We start from the raw sequence: 17,333 nt of genomic DNA on the forward strand, positions 1-17,333 counted from the left end.
GTTTGTAGTAGTCAACAAACCATCCAAATGATTTTAGTGTCGTAATATAGTTTACAGAAATTACTTGGATCAATATACCATAACCAGCATACCACTAATGGATGAAACACTGGAAGTGTGACAGAATTACACCAAGAAACAAAACAATGAGTTATATCCCTGTTACACTAAAATTTGTCACCATGACTATTTGCAGTTAGTATGGCTCCATCAACAGTCATACTATCCTCCTTGGCAAGTCTTATACCTCTGCTCCTCATGTCAAACTCCAAGAAAGAGAGAAAGTCCTTAAAAAGTCAAATAACTCTGGTTAAGCAGTTTCTCTTAACCTTACCTGCGTGTACACACCCCAAGTTCACAATACCTGCGTACTTGTACGCTCTGTCTGTAAAGGGGTGGGTGCGTACTCCTGTAAAGGTCAAAAGGCACGAGTTTTACTTCAAAAAATTTACTTGTGGTCGATTCTAGAGCATTCTAGAAGTTGGTTCGACGTGTATTGAGCGCCTCCAGATGTTTCATGTATCCCAAAGAAAGAGGAACTTATCCCATCAAGAGGGCAGCTATCTCATTGAAAGAGGGGCTTATCCCATTGATGGTGGACCTGATTAACTTCCTCCAAAGCATTATAAATACAGGCATTGGGCCAGAGGGAGGGGAGGTTGAAAGCTGAACATTCCTAAGGGTAGATGCTGCTGAAATTAGGACTCCCTTATAGAGCTTGAGAGGAGAGATTCCCATCCTTTCTTAGCTTCATTTGGAAGTGGGTGAGTTGATCAAAGTAAAGGAGAACTCTTGCTAGACCCTGGGAGGAACCTGCACAACACCAAGGCACTGGTTGTAATGGTTTCTTTTGTTTCCACTTAATACAATTAAGTTCATTTTTCTCAACAAGTTGTTATATATAATTTGTTTCATATACTCCTTGGTCTTTATGATGAATATGTTTTATTTTATGAGTTATTCAGGTGCTATGTAATCGTTTGCTTGTTAGTGAATGTAGGTTTCAAAGAGAAGGATGAGCTCATCTGGATCGGCGAGGCTGGACTGCTACAAACAGCGTTGGACCAAAGGTATGCTTTAAACACCTAGTTGCTTGTATTTTAAATCCATGTTTAGGGAAAGATAGGGCTTAATTGTCTTGTTTGTCACTAGAAAGCCTTAGCTTCTAGGGAGGTCGGTTTTGTCCACAAAATTGACTCTTTCTGCATGACAAAATGGCGACTCCGCTAGGGATTCCATGGATTTGATTGATTTCTCTTTTGATTGATACTTTGAATTGAGAAAAGTCGATTTCTTTCTGGTTTTTGGCTGATTGACTGTGAATTTGGGTGGAATAGCTTAGGGTTAAGTTAGATTTTATTTTTCTTAGTTTTGCTAGCAGTACGCACCCTCTGTGTTAAGCACAGTGCGTACTTGTACGCACTGCAGCTTTGTACACAGAGCGTACACGCACCTGTGCAAACAGGCTGCCTGCGTACCCTGTCAAAAGTTGAGAAAATTTCAATTTTTTTTCCTTTTTGCCTCTTAGATTTTGTTTATAATTTGTTTTTGTTGCCTAGATCCACTGGTTACCTGTCAAAAGTCTCCATCTAAGCTTGTTTCATTAGTATCAAGGGTTTTAGTGAAATTCATAGAAGTTCTAGCCCTAGGGTTTGATTTTTGCATTGGTCCTGTAGTGACTTTGGCTTTAGAAGTTGTAACACCTCGGATATCCCTAGTCTTTTCAGTCTTCTTAGGAGTCGGACCTTTCATAAAATCTACCTTTGTGAGAAACCTACCTTTGTGTTGTCTCTTTGCGGAATTTCGAGAAAGCTTGTTGGTTAAGCTGTGAATTTCATTCTTAAGAAAAAGAACAAAAGATTTTGATTTTTGTTTTTGACTGGTTTATGATTCTGCATGAACTAGTCCTTGGTTGAATTGTAACTGAGTAAAACATCCTGGAATTATATTTTGTAGGCTTTTGCCTCATTAGATTTGCTTTTAGGTGAATTTCTCTTAGATTTGCTTTTAGGTCAAATTGATTTGATTGTCATAGATTTTTTAAATTTGATTTTTGTTAAGTAATTTTACATGCTTTGTTAATATAGGAAAAAATACAACAATCTCTTTTGAAGAAAAGTTTGTTTTAGTAGCATTTGAAGTCTTTGAAAAGAGAAAGGAATTTTCGTGAAACAATTAGTGGTCATGTGTTGTATGCTTTGGAAAAGATAAAGAGATTGCTTCTTTGACTTTCGTTGCCAAGAAAGTTGTCTTTATATCAATTTTGCATTCTCCAACTCTCTTAGCTAGGGAATTCATTAAAAAAGAAAAATAGTTTAAATCATCCTAGGTGCATCTTTTTAGTGGATTTGAGTCGAGTCTACACAACATCAGTTTCATCTCCACTACCTTTTGTCCTAAAGAAAAGCCATAAAATTAACGCTTAAAGTAAAATTAACTTAGTAACTTTTTATTTACTAGGGCTCTGAAACACCAATATAGATCAGGCTAGTGTCTTGGAGTAGGAGAGTAATTAACTCTTCAAGACAACAAAACCAAACAAGTAGCTCATCTTGTGATAGAATAAATCCAACTGTTACATTTATGCTCTGGGAAAGCTCCTCTTAAAGGAGAAGCACGAGATCATGTCCGAACCAGTGAGGGGATCAATCCTCCTTCATTGGGAACGACGCCAGATACGCATGTACTACAAATGGTAAACCCCGGATTATTGTCAAGGAGCCTGGGGTCACTTGTCGGTAAACCTTGGATTATTGTCAAGGAGCCGGTAAGGGGATTGAGCTTGATACTCTGCCCTTACGTTCTATCGGATCGTAAACTGTTCCCCCAGGTGTATTTGTCGCTGTTGGTGACCTTAGTGACCATTATCTTTAGGGTTCTACCCAAGGTGACGGTGGAGGGAAGATCCCACTGTACCTAGAGCAGACGTCGGTTAGACTCACTTGGATTTTCCGGGGGGTTCACTTCACTCGAGACGGTTAAAGTGGAGGAACTTGTGCCGGTCTATTCATTAAGCAGGTTGCCGGGGTAACTGTTCCACCCGCCACTTCTGTATTGAATTCGGCGATGTTGGGCTTCATCACCAACTAGTGTTTTCAGTCCGGAAGGCTACTGTTTGTGTATGGTTTGACGCCCTATATTATTTAGGCATGTGATTCGAATTTGTTTGGTTCTTTAGAGACTTTAGGTGGTTTGCTTTGAGATTTTACTTTGTTTGCGTGTGCAGTAGTTAAAAGTTTTTAACTGTGGCTGAATTACCGAGACAGTCCCGTAGACTTCGGGGCCAGTCTCCTGAGATTGTAACCATGGCTGATTTGTTGAGGAAGTCCCGTAGACTTCAGGGCCAACCTCCTGAAGATGTCCTGGGACATTACGAACGTTTGAAAGTCCTTGTAACTCCTAGTGGCAGTAAAGTAGGTTCACCTGAAGAAGGAGAGTCTTCGTTGGTAGTTCATCCTGATTACCAATGTCTAGAAACATGTTATAATCCCGAAGTTGTTGCAGTTTTCGAGCTTGCTGGTAGTTTTTCATCTACTAGTGATATAGGCGAAGAACCTGAGATATCTGAACCTGTTACTCCAACTTCTAGTGCTCCTGATTCGCCTAGGGTAGAAAGAGTCATCACCGAAAATCTTCCTTCTGGTTTGATAGCTATTGAAGAACTTGCTCCAGAAGAAGAAATAGGCATCCCTATCCCCGAAGATCAACCTACTATTGATCTAAGGGAGCGCAAATCCATTTTTTATAGTCCACCTAGAAGTACTACTTGGTATCTTTCGTTAACTAATTATTTGGACAACTCAGGGTCAAGTTTTTCTCCACCTCGTACTCCTTATCCACCTGGACGTATTTATACTCCTGTAAATATGTCAGATCAGTCATCCATGTTTACTCAATCGCCTGAATCTTTATTGCACGACGGTCCTTCTGTTCCGTCTGGGTATCAGTCACTTTCTGGTACTTTTGCGGGAGCATCTCCTCAACCCATTGAACATGGGTTATTAACTGGAAACAATGGTAATAAACCGTTGGGCATAGGAGACGTTTACATGATGTCAGGTTCAATTCCCAGTTCTCAACCTCAAGGTGGCCAGTTACTGCCTAGGGGGCAGCCTCAATTAACACCTGGGGGGCAACCTCAAGGTACACAAATTGCGTCTGGGGGGCAACCTCAAGGACAGTATGTACCCGTGGTGCAATACATTCCTCAAGGTCAACCCCAGCCTCAATATGTACCTCAAGGTCAACCTCAGTATCAATTTATACCTCAAGGTCAACCCCAGTATCAGTACTTACCTCAAGGGTATCTACCTCAAGGTCAGTACTCGAGTCAAGGTTATCAACCACCTCAAGGTCAATCTTATGTTCAAGGTATGGGAAATGTACCTTTCAATTATCAATCCTACCCTCAATCCGGTTATGGATCTCAATATCCTCAACCTGTTATGGGTCAATACCCCGGAATGAACATAGTGTGGGATCCATCACAAGTTCAACAGGTATTGCAGCCAAGTGTACAGTTGTCATCTCAAGCTGGACAACCCTTAGTTTCTGGTTCATCCCAGCAACCAATCCAGTCTAATGTTCAAACTTTTGTACCTTCGGTAGTTTCTCAGTCTGGGCCTATTGCACCTAGTACTCCATCTCAAACGACTGCTGCAACTACCGCAACATCTGTTCAATCTACCCCACTTTCTTCTGGAGTATCAATAGCTCCGGTTTCTACTGTCTCTGTAACTACTCCTCAGACATCTTTACCATTGTCTGGATCCACGATTCAAACTACGGTTCAGATGCCTGTAGGACAACCTGGTTTAAGTACGGTTGTCACCAGTCAACCACAATTCGCTTATCAACCATACCAGGGACAGTACCAATACGGGCCTGCTATCCAGCAGCCAGTTTACCAGTATCAACCGTATCCTGGGTACACTTATCAACAACCACAACAACCCCAGTACGGTCCAGTTAATCCTAGTTTTCCGGGAGGATACAATATCCCGAACGCGATTCCTATTCCAAGTTATCCTGGATATCCTCCTCCTGGGACTGGTCTTGTGACCCAGAGTTTTAGGGATCCTAATCGGCAGTTACCATTTATCACAACTTTGGATTTACCAGACTTGTCGCGCCTAACGAACGATCCAATAAATTATCTTCCATTTTGGCCGCCAATGCCAAATAAGTTGCCCAGTGACATACCCAAGTTCGAAGGTAAGTCTGGAGAGGACCCGTCGAATCATGTGATGACTTACCACCTCTGGTGTGCCTCTAATTCCATCTCGGATGATTCGATCCGCTTACGTCTTTTCCAGCGTACTCTCAAATGTGGTCTCGCGGCCAAGTGGTACATTGAGTTGCTACAGGCCTCTTTTTATAATTTTAGCCAGTTAGCTACCTCGTTCTTAACTCATTTTCAGTTGCCGGTCAGATATAATAATGCCACGGAGTTACTAACTTCATTAAAACAATCGACGTCCACTTATATTTCCTATCATATTCATGAATGGAGACGTCGAAGACGGTTAGTGAAAGTTTTTATCTCGGACCAAATCTTAGCGGAATGGTTTGTTAAATCATTGTTACCGAAGATTACTGAAGACGTAGCTAAGGCCGGAGTAGTTACTGAGGAGCAAGTGATTGCTCAAGCGCAGTACCTTGACTTAGTTTACACTCAGTCAGGTACGTTACACGAAAAGATCCCAGATCTTCCTAAGTCAAATCAAATCGATGCTGCTCCTTCGGGGTCTCATGCTGCTGATGGCATGATTAGTACAATGAATACTAAAAGCAAGAAGAAATCCTCAAAGAATTCTTCGCCTATTATAACCTTACCAGACTCCCCGACAGGAGAATCTTTTGCTGAAGTTTCCGCTGATATTCACGCTGTAGAGTCATCTACGGCGAAATCAAAATCCGGTGGGAAAAAGAAAGGTAAGAAGAAGAGTAAAGCAGACAAAACTCCAAAGGAGAAAACTGAAAAGTCAGAAACCAATGACGAAAAGCGCAAACCTCGATATCCTTGTCTTATTTGTGAAGAGGATCATTTTACAAGAGATTGCCCTCATCGGGCTGAGGTTGTGAAAATCGTCAACTGTTCACCAACTCCTGCTGTTTTGAAAGATCCATTTCCAATGTAGGAGAGTAAGATGATAGTTTCTTCCTCGAGTGCCAGTGAAGAACCCATATTGATGATGTCTCATGTAAGGATTGCGACTCGATCGCAAGATTATGGTAGTAAAAGTCTTGTTGATGGCAAAGAAGCAGAATCTTCTCATTCTAATCCATCAACCTCAGCTCCCAGTTCCGATCCACTACAGATCGAGAAACCTAACCCGGACTTAGTAATCAAACCGCCCGCCAAGGGTGTACTTCGAAGGTCTGCTTTCAATCCACATGCGAGAGCGGCCCAGAATTACAACATTGTTGAGGATTTAGCTATTTCACCCTCAGCAATGTCGGCTTTGGAAGTGCTGCAATCATGCCCAGCACAACGCAAATTACTTTTGTCGGATATAGGAGCTGTTGATGTTCAGGACCCGAACCTAATAATCTTTGATCTAGAAAATAGTACACCTCGTTTACCTCATCAAATGGCTTTCTAGATCCCAGTGATAGTCAAAAACAGGCCTATTCATCGGACTGTAATTGATGAGGGGGCTTCCACGTGTATTATGTCGATACAGTGCTGGAGATCGCTTGGTTTTCCTTCACTAAATCAATCCCCGACAATTCTTAAGGCCTTTGATGGCCGTGGGTTCCGTCTGTTTGGCATTCTACAGGATTTGCCTATAGGCGTCGAAGGAAAAATTGTTAGTCTAGATGTGGAGGTGGTTGATGCCCCTCTAGACTACAACCTTCTCTTGGGTCGAAGTTGGTCTGACGCTATGACAGCGGTCATTTCATCGGTCCTCAGAGTAATAAAGTTTCCATATAATGGCAAGATCGTAACCATAGACCAGTTGGCTTACTTTTCATTTGACCCAGCCTCTTCAGAGAGTATCCAGCATGTCGGTAAAACGACTATCCCTTATAAGTATGTTGGAGTAGGATTAGTTAAAGATGTCGGTTTACTGGGAACTTTTCCTTTTCCTCCAATCAACGCCTTGTCTTCGTTTGCATCCATTCATATGATTACATCAGATACCATTGTTTATGACGATCCTTGGATCGTTCCTTCTGAATCTGAGATAGACTCGTTTGGGGATGCTATGCCTTTGAGTCCATATGAAATTGCCTATGAAGCCGTGCAGTCTTTTATTGACCCGAGTTCAACCAAAATCGACCAAATGAATATGGTCCGTGAGGAATCACTTTTCGCGTCAACCTCGGAGTTAATAGCGTTTCCCGAAGTTGTGTCATCTGACGAGAAACTTCGTGAAGTCCTGTGTGTAGACGCTTTACCATGGGAAGATCTCCATCACAAATCTTCGTTTTTACCTGAGGATGATCGTTTTGAAAACAATTTCTCATCAATATTTACAGCTGAATATGTCAAAGAAGCTCAACATCCAATGAAACATCCTGATTCAGAGCTGAATTTGGGAAACATCTCTCGCACTATTCCCATTGACATTTCAGTCAAGCCCGGAATTCTTGAGCACATTCATATAGGTGCCTCATGTTCAGATGACGAAATTCAGACATACAAGGCCGTATTTCAAGAATTCTGAGACCTGTTTGCCTGGTCCTATGAGGAAATGCCAGGAATTGATCCCGCGATTGTTGTCCATGAGATCAAGACTTACCCGGATGCTAAACCCGTCTGGCAACGTCTGCGTCAGATTCACCCACGAAAAGCGGCTGCAATTAAAGCAGAAGTTGAGAAGCTGTTGAAAGCAGGTTTCATTTATCCGATCCCGTTAACGGATTGGGTATCGAATATTGTTCTCGTTAACAAAAAACAGGGAACAATAAGAATATGCATCGACTATAGGGATATTAATTGAGCTTGTCCCAAGGACAACTACCCAACACCCTATATCGATCAAATAATTAATGATTGTGCCGGCAGTGAAATATTTTCCTTTATGGACGGTTTTTCCGGTTACAACCAAATCAATATTCTACCTGCCGATCAACCAAAAACGTCTTTCATTTGTCCATGGGGGACATTTTCTTATTGCAAATTACCTTTTGGGCTTAAGAATGCCGGAGCCACTTTTCAAAGGGCGATGTCTTATGCGTTTCATGACATCAAAGACATTGTGCAACCGTATCTCGATGATTTGCCTGTTCATTCATTACATCGAGCTGATCACCTTGTCCATTTACGAGCAATCTTCATGAGGTGTAGGCATTATCGTATTCGATTGAACCCACACAAATGTGTCTTCTGTATAGAAGTGGAATGATTGTTGGGATTTGTAGTTTCGAAAGCTGGCATTCGCGTCGATCCCTCGAAGGTAGAAGCTATCATTAAATTGCCTCCTCCTTCGAGTCTTTGCCAACTCCAAAGTTTGCAAGGGAAAGCAAACTTTTTATGACGATTCATTCCTAACTACACCGAGATTACAAAGGGTTTTACCCGGTTGTTGAAACAAAACGCTCAATTCTCTTGGGATGAGATAGCTAAGAAATATTTTGATGCACTCAAGCACGCGTTGAGCCACGCACCGTTGCTGCATCCTCCCAACTACAATCGGGATTACTTTTTGTACCACGCCGCCGCTCATTCCACCATTGGAATGGTCTTAGTTCAGGAAGACGAATTTGGAACGGAACATGTGATATATTACCTTAGTCAGACTTTAAACCGAACTGAGCTCAAATATTCACATGTGGAGAAATTGGCATTGGCAGCCGTTCAAGCTGTCCAACGTTTTCATCACTACATTCTACTCTGTAAAACTACAGTCATTTCGGATTGCAACCCTATGATCTACATTTTGACTAAACAATTGCTAGGGGGCAAGTACTCTAAATGGATCGTTATCCTGCAAGAGTTCAACTTGGAGTTTGAAAAATCTAAGTCTAAGAAATCTTTAGTTTTTGCCGAGTTAATGTGTGACTTCCCGTGTGCTAACACAGAAACTGTGGCAGAGGAGCCCATTGGGGACGAATCTTTGTTTCTCATCAGCACTTTAGATCCGTGGTATGGGGATATCATCATCTATCTCCAGACCCAATCCTTTCGGCCCAAAGTTTCAAAGTCGGAACGTCGGAAAATTCGATTCCAGTCCCAACAGTACAAAATTATTGGAGATACTCTTTATCGCCGTGGGGCGGACTTGGTTTTTCGACGTTGTTTAACTCACGAGGAAGCTGAAAGGGTTTTGAATGACTGTCACTCTAGAGCGTGTGGCGGTCATATGTCTGGGTATGCCACAGCCCAAAAGATATTGCGCGCTGGCTACTTCTGGCTGTCTTTGTTTAAAGACTGTATTACTGCGGTCCGGAAATGCCACAACTGTCAAGTGTTTGATCGTAAGATGCGCGCTCCACCTGCTCCTCTCCACCCTATAATTGCCGTTGGTCCTTTTGCCAATTGGGGTATCGATTTTATTACATGTAACTCTCACTCGGCCGGGGGGCATGCGTATATCATCCTTGCGGTCGATTATTTTACTAAGTGGGCCGAGGCGATGCCTACATTCAAGGCAGACGGCAAGACAGCTGTAATTTTCGTATTCAATCACATTATTGCTAGGTTTGGTGTCCCACAAGCGATAATCACTGACCATGGGCGCCATTTTCGAAACGTTATGATGACAGAACTTACAGGCCAGCTTGGTTTACGTCACGATAGCTCAACTCCTTATTATCCACAAGCAAATGGTCTAGTTGAGTCCATCAACAAAGTTTTAGTTATCATGATCCGACGAATCATTGGTATTCATCGGTCGAATTGGCACAACATGTTATTTTCCGCACTTTGGGCGTATCGAACCTCAGTGAAAACATCAACAGGTTTCACTCCTTTCCAACTAGTTTATGGTTTGGAAGCTGTGCTCCCCATTGAATGTGAAATCCCATCACTTCAAATGGTCGTCGAATTACTTCCAGCTACTTCCGAAGAGGAGAAGCATTTATTATACTTAGCTCAATTAGATGAGACTCGACATGATGCTGCATTAGCGATCGAGACTCATGCAAAATGTATGAAAGCTCAGTATGATCAAAATGTGACCCCTCGAAATTTTTCGGAAGGAGACCTAGTGCTATTATATGATCAAGCTAACGATAAATTAGGTGCTGGAAAATTCGTTCCTATGTGGCATGGGCCCTATATTGTCAAGCGAAAGCTAGCAAAAGGGGCCTATGAGCTGGTAGATTTTGACGGGGACTCTTTGGGTAAACCCAGAAATGGACTTTACCTAAAGAGGTATTATGCTTAAATGATGGGTATGGAGATTTTAGTTTGTTTAGGTTTTTTCTTTCTAGCTGGTGTGTTTGTTAGTTTAGACAGTGTGCTTAGCTTAGAAAGTGTGTTTTTCGTCGTTATTCTGCTTATCTTGGTTTTACGCTTGATGTTTGCAGATGTCGATGCCTCTCCAAACATACATTGGATTTGCTGATGGTGCCTGTCGTAGTACATGGAATATCTCTTCCGCAGCTTGGGTTATCTATTCGCCCTCTCGCGAGTTAGTTTCTCTGCATGGGGTAAGCCTCGGTCCGACAACAAACAACATTGCAGAATACAGTGCAGTGATTGAGTTATTGCCTGAATCTATCTCATTTGGGATTCGGAGTTTGATAGTGAGGTTAGATTCTGAACTCGTTGTATTACAGTTTAATAAAGTGTATGCCATTAGAAATCCAGTGTTATTAAGGTTTTTTTTGAGAGTGCGTCTCTTGGAACGTGAATTTGATTACATTGAATATCAGCATATTCCAAGGTCTTTAAATACATTAGCAGATGCAATTGCTTCTTGAATGTTAGACAGACATTTGCAATAATCATATATGTAAATTTAAAAACATTTCATCACACATGTTTAACAAGATAAGCCGGTAATAATGATATATATAGATAGGAGTGTGTCAAAAAATACATCGTCTTCGATCATAGGTTGAAAAACACCTTATGATCGGCAAAAATGATAAGTACAAAAAACCAAAATGTCACATGTGTCTACAAAAACGACCATCCAATCACTGGTGATGCTCTCTATACGACACCACTGCACGAGCCACCCTACACAAGAACCTCCTAAGAGGTCCTGGGACTGCGACTACATAGCGCTGAAGCCTGATAGGAATATCATCTATAGTAGTCTCTGGTATGTCTGTCGTAAGACACTCTAGGTCTTGTTCCAACTCAGCTAGGGTCTCTGTGGCCTCGTCCCATGCGGCCGGTGCCGCTGCAACTCGTAGTCTCCTCTCGAAAGGCCGGAGATTGGCTGGACGACATGGGCCTACATATGCATTTTGAAAATTGTTACTGTCAGTTTTGAGACGATATAAAAAACAAAAAAAAGTAAATAATTTAAAAACTTGTGAAAAATGAAGTACCTATGTCATCCCATTGTTCTCCGGGTGGAAGAACCATGTCCAGATCTCCACGAAAATCAACTCCGGCATAAGGAAAATCCTGTATAGAAAAGATCTGGTCCTCCAACCAGTGAAAATACTCCAGAGTAAATCGGACAACCTCCGTGCCCTCGTCAGGATGACGGGCCATAACCGCAACCCATCGCATCAATTTAGGCTCTCAGGGAGGCCCAACCTCAATAGTGAGCTGCTGTGGGATCAGCATCGGAACCCTCTCTAGGGCAAAACTCACAACTAAGGGCCCATAACCAAAAGTCTTTAGCTGTCCGTTTTTAGTCTTAGTCAGTTGGCCCTTTAAATTGGCCAACACAGCATCACACCAGTTGAAAATGGTGCCCCGATAGCAATCAATTGCCATCCGCATCTGGGATCCAGTGGCAATGTGTAAAGCGGCAACCCTGCAAAGTCTGGTAACTGTAAAAGAAATCACCATAAGTTCAGGTCGGGATATAGTTTTCATCTCTATCCCCTTCTCCTGAGACTGAGTGTTACACCACTCTTGTCAGAGACTAGCGATGGACTGGCCACCCGGCCTAGTCCCGAACAGAGTCAAGTGTTCACCTCTCTTGGGAAAACGAGTGAGGAAGTAGATATCTGAGGGCTCTATCTCGAGCTGGTGCCCTCCAATGTAAAAGCACTGGTCCTGGAGGTTCCATCTCTCTACCAGCCACTCTAGAAAGCGCACCTGGGCCCTCATGCCAGGTGTGGCCCAGTATTTGTAAAGGCCGCATGCCTTCAAAGCATCAATGGACGGTTGATGATTAATGGCGGCCAAATCAACATATTCGTGCTCTCTCTCACGCCAATCAAGCATGGTGGGCAATCTACACACTAGAAAACATCCATTAGAATCCATAAAATCAAAATTTATTGGTCCAATTTGGAGAATTTGGGGTTTGTAAATCCTTTGCGTGGAGTACGCACCCCACCTTTAGGAACAGAGCATGGGTACATGGGTTCCTTCGATTACAAACAGGAATGGACCACTCCTTCTTAGGGTTCGAATCTAAACTAAGTTGGACTCATCCGAAGGATGAGCTTATAATCAAGCATATGTTATCCTCCTCAAGCTTGTAAAAAATAAAGAGGTACTTGCCAGAAATGGTGGGGGAAAAGAGAGAAAAATGAGCCTATTTGTTATCCTTTGTCTTAGAAAAACCTTACCACCACTCTTGAACACGACACTTTTTCATTCACCTGGGTTGGGAAATCCTTTGCCTAACAGTTGATCAAACCACATTGAAAATCTTCAACCAGTTCTGGGTATTAACTTTGGGTCAATTGTCACCAAGCCATCTGTCGTGTCGTTATCTGTTCAAGAGGTCACTGCAAATAAACCATTCATCTGCAAAATACTTTTCATCCATCTCGACCATCCCTGAGTCAGTCCTTACAACTACATTTCTTCAACTTGATCTATGATTTCGTGTTATGGACTTGCCCGCAACGGGTCGCTTTCTATCGACATCAGCACATTATCTAGAAAGATGACCTAGAAATCGTCAGTACCTTGAAATCTGCATCCATCAATGGCAGGTTTCTCGCCTTTGACGACGGTTTACATCATTGACTTTCGATCAAAGGATTCCGTGATATGTTCGACATCAACACATTCATGCACATCTCATGGATTGTATTGGGTACTTTGATAACCATTGACATCACTGGTGGTCTCTCTCACACTTGTTAACAATTTACATCATTGACTGGTAATCAAGTGGTTTCTACCATGCTCGACATCAACTCATTTATTCACATGGATAGAATTGTACTATTTCGGGAAGTAGAAATGAAGACCCTGGATCTAGTTTTCACCATCCAGGCTGCGAGGAGTTTTGTATTCATTATATAGTAGACTAATCATAAAGAAATGGCTGCGTCCATACTGTGTCTACATGAGTCTATGATTATGATGTACTGCGAAATCATTCCTATATCAGAGCAATAGTTAGTTTGTTAGTTAAAGTTTTCAATTTGAGTATGGGAATGCCTACCTCAATGATGATATGATCTTACATATGTATTTTGTGTTGAATATTTGCAGTTTCCGACTGGGCTCTCCACAAGATAATCCTTGAAATGATAAAGTACTTCAACCTTCCTAGATGATATGAAACCCTAATCTACTACAGGCTTCGCACTTTAGGGGGCAATCTGTTACACTAAAATTTGTCACCATGACTATTTGCAGTTAGTATGGCTCCATCAACAGTCATACTATCCTCCTTGGCAAGTCTTATACCTCTGCTCCTCATGTCAAACTCCAAGAAAGAAAGAAAGTCCTTAAAAAGTCAAATAACTCTGGTTACGCAGTTTCTCTTAACCTTACCTGCGTGTACGCACCCCAAGTTCACAATACCTGCGTACTTGTACGCTTTGTCTGTAAAGGGGTGGGTGCGTACTCTTGTAAAGGTCAAAAGGCGCGAGTTTTACTTCAAAAACGTTACTTGTGGTCGATTCTAGAGCATTCTAGAAGTTGGTTCGACGTGTATTGAGCGCCTCCAGATGTTTCATGTATCCCAAAGAAAGAGGAACTTATCACATCAAGAGGGGAGCTATCCCATTGAAAGAGGGGCTTATCCCATTGATGGTGGACCTGATTAACTTCCTCCAAAGCATTATAAATATAGGCATTGGGCCAGAGGGAGGGGAGGTTGAAAGCTGAACATTCCTAAGGGTAGATGCTGCTGAAATTAGGACTCCCTTATAGAGCTTGAGAGGAGAGATTCCCATCCTTTCTTAGCATCATTTGGAAGTGGGTGAGGTGATCAAAGTAAAGGAGAACTCTTGCTGGACCCTGGGAGGGACCTGCACAACACCAAGGCACTGGTTGTAATGGTTTCTTTTGTTTCCACTTAATACAATTAAGTTCATTTTTCTCAACAAGTTGTTATATATAATTTGTTTCATATACTCCTTGGTCTTTATGATGAATATGTTTTATTTTATGAGTTATTCAGGTGCTATGTAATCGTTTGCTTGTTAGTGAATGCAGGTTTCAAAGAGAAGGAGGAGCTCATCTGGATCGGCGAGGCTGTACTGCTACAAACAGCGTTGGACCAAATGTATGCTTTAGACACCTGGTTGCTTGTATTTTAAATGCATGTTTAGGGAAAGATAGGGCTTAATTGTCTTGTTTGTCACTACAAAGCCTTAGCTTCTAGGGAGGTCGGTTTTGTCCACAAAATTGACTCTTTCTGCATGACAATCCCAATGTGGATGACTGTCACCAATGAAAATGTTCTTAAGTTTCCACACAATTACACTAATTATTTGAGGGAAAGTTGACTCTTAGCGAATAATGAAGTACTCACTAGAATTCCCAGTCAAATAACAAGGTTGGATGCGCATTCAATTAACCTTGATAATCCAATGAATTGATGATATTGTTGGGTTTCAACAAATCATTGAATTAACTATCATGATGGCAACAAGTTGGTGCAAGGAACTTGGCAAGGTTGAGAAACATGGTCACATGTATTGGCAAACTAGTCACAAGGTGAATGTGGACTTCATTGGAATCATGTTTTTTGAAACAACATATGCATGGAATCATGGACCCTCACCCTAAATATACCATGATGGAGTATGGTAGGATCAAGTTGTCACAAGAGCAACTAAAGCCCACTTGGAAAATATATGTATCAATACCACAGGCATCACCTAATTGTCAGCATAATCTATTTATGTAAATTATGTCAAATGGGAAATATTGGCTAATTCCAATGAAAATTAGGTAGCAAGCCTTGTGGGTCTTTCAAATAATAATATCTTGATCTCAATGAAAACATAGGTGAATCATTAGGAACAATTTATTTTTCAACCAACAATGTCAGTAGAAAATCTTCACAAAATTTGGGGATGCAGGATTTCTTTTAGTTCTAAGCAATAACCTACTTAAAGCTATCAGTATATGACTTGGACTCTTACATATAGTTATATGGGATTCAATATATCTACATGAAATTTGCATCCTATGGTTGTCTTTGAGATATTGTTCCTAGAGACAACATAAGTTATAACAGTTTGAAGGTTTTTCATGCCAACAGTGGATGCCAACTTATGTCATTATTTTCCATTCTTAGAAACCTTGGTTTGTGTACTTGTGTTGTATTCCGATTTACACCTTAAAAATCACTTTTTTAAGTACTTTAGGTTTCCACACAATTTGTCATGGTCTATTACATATATCCTGTGTCACTTGGTGTGTTAACAACCACTAGTTAAGATACATTCCATAGGTTATGATGTCTATAATGCAACGAGAGAAACAAGATCTGTTAAATCAACTTCAATGTTTGCAATTTACTTCCAAGGGAACACCATGTGTACATGTACATTTTTATAAGTAATGTTATATAACTAAGCTTACCAGAACTTAATAGAATGTACAGTTTGGATGCAACTTTGGGTATAGAGCCAAGGTATCAAATGAAGGAAACAACCCAGCTTCCTCTGTAAACATAATAGTCAACATTATGATGAGAAATAAGGGATGAAAATTTAAGCATAAACCTTTGAAAATGCTTATTCAATTTTATTTTCTACAAAATCATTATTCAAGCAATCGTAAGAAAAAATATTTTAGGTAAATTCCATAAATAAACATAAAATAAAATTTTATAACCAGCAACATTCTAGGGTAAAATTGTTCGTTGCTTCAAAATTTAAATTATACACATTTATTTAAATTTTAAGCTCATTAGCATGCTCCTGAAAATCAAATCAACTGATTCATGCACATTCTTTCTAACATAGTTTCAGGACGATCCACACACAGTAAACCAATACACTTTTAGTGGTAGGAACAAAGAAGTGGAGAGTGTAAAGGATGTCAAAAAGGTTTCATAGTTTTAATGTTTGTGGTTCCTGCTGAAGTCTATAGAAAGATCATGAATGCTTATGGGACTAGTTACCCCTCCTCTGGCGGGTACCTATATTAATATTTTTCACTTCCATGAGCATCATTGTGAGTAAAACACTCTGGGTACTCTGGATATATATAATAGATGTAATGCATATGCACACTCAAAAAGTCATAACATCTACAAAAACTTTTGAAAATTTTAGGGTAATTGAAATTTGAAAGAAAACTTAACAAGCCCATAAATGAAAGGCAAATGGAAAACAAAAAATTGTCTTTACACCCGAGGAGGGAGAAGGTGTGTCTTGCGGTACACAGTCTAAAACACGACCATCAAACTCAAGAGGTTCATTTCTTTGACTAGTGGTGAAACCCTAACTATTCTTGTATCTGAAATATTTGAGAAAGGAAGCATATAGTTATCTTTCGAATGATCAAAATGTGGAAACAAATAAGATTTATTCTTATGTGTTGCACCGTAACAAGTATGTTCATTATGTTCTTGAAATAGTGTGCTAATAGAATCAAAATATGGGAAATTTTGACCCATGATGCCTTCATTACTTAGAAGGTTTAATCGATGATAACATTGTAGAAATTTTTCATAATTCCTGTCAAGTATTCCTTAAGAAAACGGCAAAAAAATTATTCTCCAAAACATACAAATGCAATTTTGTTTGGCTTTAAATAAAATGGAACCTACAAAATCAAATCTCATCCAACAAAATTGTGTAGAGGTTATGACAATTCACTCTCCTCTAGTTGTAAAAATCATACAAAAAAATAATAGTCATGACCAAAAATGTTGAGAAGACTCCTATTACATATGTATGCAACATGTGAGAGATATGTATCCTATGATGAAACACCTAGGGTTTCATGTCATACAAGTTTAATCCATAATTAATCTATAACCAACCTAGATCCATCTTAATTCCAAATGTAGCAAGCACCAAGAGGGATCTAATCTCTTCTC

The sequence above is a fragment of the Pinus tabuliformis genome, chromosome 2_2 (genome assembly GCF_031772625.1).
Source record: "Pinus tabuliformis cultivar Carrire ecotype Pingquan chromosome 2_2, CPIR1, whole genome shotgun sequence".
Taxonomy (NCBI): domain Eukaryota; kingdom Viridiplantae; phylum Streptophyta; class Pinopsida; order Pinales; family Pinaceae; genus Pinus; species Pinus tabuliformis.